This window comes from Triticum urartu, chromosome 2 (assembly GCF_003073215.2).
Source record: "Triticum urartu cultivar G1812 chromosome 2, Tu2.1, whole genome shotgun sequence".
NCBI lineage: Eukaryota > Viridiplantae > Streptophyta > Magnoliopsida > Poales > Poaceae > Triticum > Triticum urartu.
Genome location: NC_053023.1, coordinates 445610660 through 445618364, shown reverse-complemented (window position 1 = coordinate 445618364; position 7705 = coordinate 445610660).

Below are 7705 nucleotides of genomic sequence, written 5' to 3'. Positions count from 1 at the left end.
ACGACGGCGCCTCCATGATGTTTTTCAAGGTCTTCGACGACGTAGGCCGCCCCTTGGAGTGCTTCCCGGAAGGGGGTCGTCAGGACGGCGCAGCGGCCAACGCCGAGCCTACCGCTGGGCTCGCCAGTAGCTCCTCCAGCGACAGTGGTGACTCCTGGTGGTCCAGCGACTCTCCCGAGCTTGTCGAGACTCCGAAGACAAGCAACGACAGCTACGTGCCCCCGAGTTCTCGCCGGGCCCGCAGCAAGGCTGCAGCGTCCGGCCGCCGCCGTCGCTAATCTGGATGGGGTAGGCACCGCCCCCCTGGCCAACTGTTGATGATGACGTCGGCGACGTTCGGTGCATGTAGATAGGGCTCCTAGGAATTCCCTCCTTTTTGTTTCCTACGAAGAATCGAACGGACCCCGTGGGGGCGTCCAAAGGGTATGTAATGTCTTTTGTTGATATTATACTTATTATAAAAATTTGCGAACACATGTCCTGCTAAGGCTCGGTCTCCCCTTTCCAACCCCACGGCATCTTAGTGCTCTACGCTAATAGGTCCCGGTCCCCAGGCAGGCTGCAGCCGACGCTGGTATGCCAGGTCGCGATGCCATGGTCAAGGCCAGGAGGTGAGCGGACCGAGGTCCACTAAGAGCTCTTGAGGCGCAATGCTCAAGAGGTCTCTGACGGTGTCCTAGACTAGGGGTACTCACCACATCGTCTCCCGATCAGTTGGATTGGGCCGAGGACCCCCATGGCCGGTTACTCATGGGCCAGTTCGGACAGCCGAAGACATATACGAGGAAGATTCCACAAGACTTGGTGATCAAGACAAGAACTCCTCTCCACCGACATATTCGACTAGGACTCTTGCTATCCTAGGCCTCTGGTATGTTATATAAACCGAGGCCAGGCTGGTCAATAGATGATTATGATATTACTCATCATACCTATAGGGTTTAGACCACAACATATGATCTCGAGGTAGATCAACTCTTGTAACACTCATATCATCAAGATCAATCAAGCAGGAAATAGGGTATTATCTCCATCGAGAGGGCCCGAACCTGGGTAAACATTGTGTCCCCCCTCCTATTACCATCCGCCTTAGATGCACAGTTCGGGACCCCCTACTCGAGATCCGCCGCTTTTGACACCGACGTTGGTGCTTTCATTGAGAATTCCGCTGTGTGTTCGATAAAAGATCGATGGCTCGCCTGCAGATCAACTGCGACTTCGGCAACTTCGGCATCTTTGGCATCTTCAGATCACAACATTCGGACAAGGGCCTTCATCAAACATCAACTCCGATCTCTATCAAGATCATGGAGGAATCATCCATGGAGCTCGGGGGCTCAACGTCAAGATTGCCCTCGAGCGGCCGTGCTATTTTTCTGGAAAGCGAACTCATATCTGCCGCCACCGCCTCCTCGTGTATTGCTTTGACTATTTCTTCGGTGGGATTGTGTGTAATTGAGTCTACAAAAACCATGCAAAATTTCATTGAGTTCCAATGGAGGAATCTCTGGCAATCTATGATATACCGGAGCCGTTTCGAATCTGGACGGGAATCTGGACGAGTTTGGAGCGTGGCGTCCAACATCTAGCTCGGATGTCCTTTGGAAGATCCAACCGTTGATCGGGTGCGGAATTCCCATATCTCCACCCCTCAAAATTTCAGCTCGATCCGGCCGTTCAAACTCCGGGAAACCTCCTATGAGCGCAATGATTTTCGGATCCGTTTTCTGCGCGAATACGAATCCGGCCCGAGTTCATGTTTCTTCATGAACGTGATATCGGACATCCATATTGAAGGAATTTTTTTAGGGTATTGCGCGTTGTTTTTAAACATGTACCCATAAAATTTTAAGCCTCCTCTGAGGTAATCTTCACCATCACGCTGGTGTCAAACCAGTCCGGCAGTATTGCTCCACGGCTGCCGACCTGTGCTAGACACGTCGCCGCTTTATCGAGCCGAGCTCAACTCCATCGATCATCATCTCGGCAAGCCGAACAAGAGTTCGGCATCGCGAAGGATAAATCATCATCAACGTTGCTACCCCACGGATTACACGGAGCGGGCACACCGGCATCTCCACGCGGTAGCTTCATCAAGCAAGCGTCGATCGCATCACAAGTCTTGACCTACGTCGGCATCTCCATGCTGCCTCTTCTTTGAATCATCATCAAACACGCCGACCTGTTTCGACACATCGGCTGATAGGTAGACTCTGGCATCTCTTCGCCGAGCCGCTCCAACACCTTGGCTAGACCGGGGGCTTCATCATCTCTTGATCAACCTACTCCGGTGACTTTGGCGTCACCAGCCGACCAACTTCGTCACGATTAGCTGGACCGAGGGCTTTGTCTCCCATCAGGCAATGGGTGTGCAGATCGAGTCCCATTGTTGGGTGTCTACTTTCTTTGGATTGTTACAATAAATAAACCAGGTGCTATTTATCCCAGTAATTTTTGCTTGTTTGGGTCTATTCTCCCCAAAGAATTATTACTCCGGTTTGACCCATCATCTCTACGTAGGCCTGTCAAATGCCGGCCGCATTATCGACGGTCATGCGGTGGTACGGTCAGTTTCCGTATATAGTCCGGCAAACGTCGAATCCGAAACTCGGACCGACATGTGAATTCGGTCTTTTACCACGCCTTCATCGCGTCATGCCGACGCTCTGCATCAACATTGACTTCGGCGCCAGGCCACATCTCTTTAAATAAATTATTTTTGGACAAAGCAATTATGAAAGGATTATATATATATATATTATTCTTTTTGGACCGCACTATTTTATGCGTGTAGGTGATCGACTTCGACTGCGTTACGTGGTCGCTTCGGCAAGCCAACGTCGCTGTCTCAAATTGGCATAAATCGGCTTGCGTGATCACCTTGTTTGTCGTGTTGCCATACCGACGTGTTTGGTTGCCTCGGGGACTTCGGCATCGCCGAGAGAGCTCTACGTCACCGAGTGTTCGGCGCAGGCATACTTCTTTTATTGTTGACTTTGCATAAATTATTTATTATGCAACAATTTTATTCATCATTATTTCCACTATCTCCGGTTTGCACTATTTTTTGTGCACAGGTAAATGAATCGAGTTGGGTAGTGTTGTCTCCTCGGCTGGACAGGAGGTTTCGTGAACACTTCATTAACCCGCACCGGGGGCTTCGGTGTCACTCTACCGGCCCGCTTTGGTCGTGCTATGCCACCACTTCGGAGTGCTGTGCTCTTCGCCCCGCCACCTTGGGACTGGCTTGGGGGATGGAACCTTGTCCTGCATCAAGCTTGGACCGCGTCATCAATGCCGAACACATTAACAAGCTAAGCCACTTTCATGCTCAAAAACTTTCGGTTTTAAATTATTTTTCTTCCCGGTTCGACCAAGCGTCATACTTCCTTGTCAAAATTTCGTATGTGACGCACAAATTCAAATACCCCATTTACTTGGGGATTCATTCATGAAGCTTTTCCTCTTGCATATGATTATACTTGTACGGCTTCATTCCTTCTTCGTGTATTACGCCACAATATGCACCAGGTTGCCTGGCTCCTGTGCTTACCCCTACGTCCCGATTGTTCAGCTAGGGAGTAAAGGGATCACCTCTGCGATTGTCCCAATCGGGTCATCCGAGCTCTGACCTCAGACTGGGTGAAGCCGAAAGCTAGCGCTCTTATTGTTTTCAATCATGGTCGGCACACAACGGAACTCATGAGTACAAAAAATCTATTGCACAAGTCTCATAGTAATAATGAGCACCAAAGAAAGGTATCAGTGAGGGTACTATTTTCTTCGAAGATGCTTCTTACACTTCGTTAGTAATATAGCATAAGTTCCCTGAGCGTGCTTTGTCTGTTACAGCCTTATGGCCTGATTGCCTGGCCATCGGAAACACCGTCGATACTCTCGACAGGTGGAGTACATGACACTTTTCGGCCCTTGGCCGAAGAGGGAGAAGCCGACGGTCGGTTAAGACGCGTTTAAAGTACAGGTGAATGCAGATATGATATAAGTACTTCGGTACATACATTCTTTATACATAAAATTCTTTTACCCAAGTCACTTGGGGGCTCTTAAAATTTACATGAGCTGTTTTATAGTAAATGTATTTTCTTCTTGGTCATTGCAAAGTCTTTTTCTACCGCTCCTTTTTCGACTCGAGTTTATGGTCAATAGTCGGATAGCCCGTCTTCTCTCTGAACGCCGCTTGAGTGTAGTTTGCTAAGCTGACCTCGGAGAAGTACTCCGCCTTTGGGATAAGGAGCTTGAAGCCGTAGGCTGACCCGCGTGAAGTCTTGAGATCGGATGTGTCATGTTAAAGCACGACAGAAGCACAATTTTTTTCTTTCCAATTTTCGGATTGGCACCGGACACTTGATCTTGTTCGGACGTCAAGTTTTTACTGACGTTTTTTTGGTTTTCCAAGCTTATGGCACTTTCAGACTATTTGTGTGTTTTCAGCACAAGTCTCGCAGTGCAACGCCGGACACCTTTAGAGATTGGCCAAAACATTCTCGCATATTGCTATATATGCATCGGTTTCGAATTGTGTCTTTGGTCAATAGTTGGGTTGCACGGATCCTGCGCTTGCCTCCTACGTTCCGTTTTGTTCGGCTAGGTGTGCAAACGGAGAACCACTGCGATTTTGCTTCCAGCTCACATGGTTAAGCACCTCAGTGGAGAAAGCCGAAAACTGACTGTCACAATAAGCGTAAACTGGTCAGCGATCCGATGACTGTGTTAAATGACGGGCCATTCATAACATTGGCCGAAGTTTTTACGGCTTGACCTCGACTGTCGTCGAACACTACCGGGGGCTAGTAACTGGCCTCCCAAACTAAATCCTCAATATTTTGCTCTTACATTAGAGCTGAGGTTTCATTACCATGCTTAGCATGACAACTCAAAGAAAGGAACCGATAGCGGGACTATTTTCTTTGGAAGACATTTCTTATGTAAAACAGTAATATAACATATCTCTCTGCGTACCTTTGTTCATAAAACCGTATGGCTAGATTGCCTTTTTTGTCGTAAATCTTTGCCCTCATAAAGGCTTTATAAAGTAGGACAAACACTCCTTGGCTACTGGCCGAGGAGGTGGAAGCTGATGGTCGGTCAACAAAGTTTTGTACAATGCGGATCCAAGCATTAATGATGTAACGTCCTTGGATACATAGAGTCACTGCACATAATTTGTGATTTTATGATGGATATTGATCCTTAATTCGGCCACCCGTGCCCGCATTAAGGCTCGGGGGCTACTGGGATCCCGCTCATTATTTATAAATATTAAGGGGCACATCGATCCTATGATCTGGTATTGCCACCTGACCAATGTCTTGGGGGCTACTGCGTTGGCAATCCACTGCAGAAAATTTAAGTGCAATATAGCTTTTGAGGAGATTATAATCCTCAGGATTGGTCAGTCGCACCCAACCTGAGTCTCAAGGACTTTGCACACCGCTTTTTTGTCCCGAAGTATTCTGCCGAGCTAGGAGTTGATCCTCAGGGCGATTTTCCAAATCAACCTAAGTCTCAGCGGCTATTGGGATCAGCGGTCTTATGTCATCCTTCAGGTGCATCTCGGGTTTTAGACAGATACACACCTTGAGGGCTACTTGCTATATATCTCAGCAGAGAATAAATTGCACCAATCAAAATTACTGACAAAAAATCGGCCCACAGTCGGGGTGGTGCACCACCTCGGAAGCAGTCCGGCATAAAGCTCCGGCGCTAGTGGCTGGCTCCATAGAGGGCATTTCCGGCATTAAAGCTCGGCTAAATTCCTTCAACTTCTTTGAACCAAGGTGATTTATGACACCTCGGATACAGTCCGGCGTTGGAGCTCGGATACATAGTCCAGCGTTGGAGCTCGAATACATTTCGGCGTTAGAGCTCGGAAGCGGTCCGGTGTTGGTGCTCGGCTGCAAAAGATACCTCGAATGCAATCCGGAGTTGGAGCTCGGACGCAAGAGGACGCTGCCGCCCGGGAACAACTTCAAACCCGAGGTGTGGCATAGAAATAACAAGGCATTGATAAAGGCGGAAGACTTAAAGGGCTCCCCGGATACCCGACGTGTTAGATCTTTAGATTTAGCTCGGCAATCCTCAAGATAGAAGATGGGAAGATTTGTTGAACCAGTTTTCAAGACCGATGACCGAAGACGAAGAACAGTTCGGAAGAACCGAGGAGCGTCCCCAACTTGAAGACCGGTTCAGGGGACTACTGACGGTGTCCTGGACTAGGGGGTACTCACCACATCGTCTCCCGATCAGTTGGATTGGGCCGAGGACCCCCATGGCCGGTTACTCATGGGACAGTTCGGACAGCCGAAGACATATACGAGGAAGATTCCACAAGACTTGGTGATCAATACAAGGACTCCTATCCACCGACGTATTCAACTAGGACTCTTGTTATCCTAGGCCTCTGGTATGTTATATAAGCCGAGGCCAGGCTAGTCAATAGATGATTATGATATTACTCATCATACCTATAGGGTTTAGACCACAACATATGATCTCGAGGTAGATCAACTCTTGTAACACTCAAATCATCAAGATCAATCAAGCAGGAAGTAGGGTATTACCTCCATCGAGAGGGCCCGAACCTGGGTAGACATTGTGTCCCCCGCCTCCTGTTACCATCCGCCTTAGACGCACAGTTCGGGACCCCCTACCCGAGATCCGCTAGTTTTGACACTGACAGTCTCCTTTAGCGCCCAAGCAACTACTGAGAGGCAGGAAAGGGAGGCGACGTTGCTGCAGCGGGGCAACGAAAAGCGGGTATCTTATGCCACACCGCTGGGTCGATCCAGGTGCAAGACTTATCTTGGCATTCCGGAGCTGGTTCCTCGTGTTGCGCCAGACTTGTGTGTCGGCCGCTGTTGGGTAGCTAGGTTAAGCCCATGGGACCCTCCCCCTCTTCTCCATGCTATTCTGTGTGCTCTACATCCTCAGGTCTCGGCCCTCGAGCGAGCTCAGCCGCCGCTGGCATGCCAGGTCGTGATGCCGTGGTCAAGGTCAGGGGGTGAGGGCTGGAGAGCCAGTAAGAGCTCTTGAGTCACGATGCTCAGGAGCCCCCCTTTTAACGCGGAAGCGAATTGCATGGGAGAAGAGAGAGAGAGAGCCCGCGGTACCGCCCGCTGTAGTCCTCAGGAGGTTCCTGCAAGTTAGCGCAAGGAAGGCACAAATTGCCATGGTGATTGCTAGTCCGCCACTGGTTGCTTCACAAGGAGGTGAAGGCACTAAGGGTCTGGTGAGATGACTTGCGCGGGTGTGTCGCGAGCCAGAGCTCGACCGCTCAGATTTGTCAGCATTGCAGGGACAGACCCGAGCACAAGCGCCGTGCCGGCATGAGAGGTTCCCGTGGCAGGCGATAATCAAGCAGGCAGTGATGACCACAGATAGATTATGCATGAAAAGCGAACTAGTTTAGGTAAATGCAAGAACAACGCACGCCATTGGGTTGGACCCGAGAGGCTTGGGGATGATGCAGCCCGAGGGGCGCCCCTAACAGGGTGAACTAAGGATGCAAGTGGATACATGCCGCAGGGACAGACCCACGCGGCATGGGAATGATGAAGCCCAGGGGGCGCTCCCGGCTAAATAAACTTGGAAAATGTCACCTGGTTTGGTTGTTGAAGGAGTGTTTGGGTAGCTGAAGATGTGTGGCGAAGAAATTGCTCCTCACGAGCCGTCGAGGCCCAGGGCC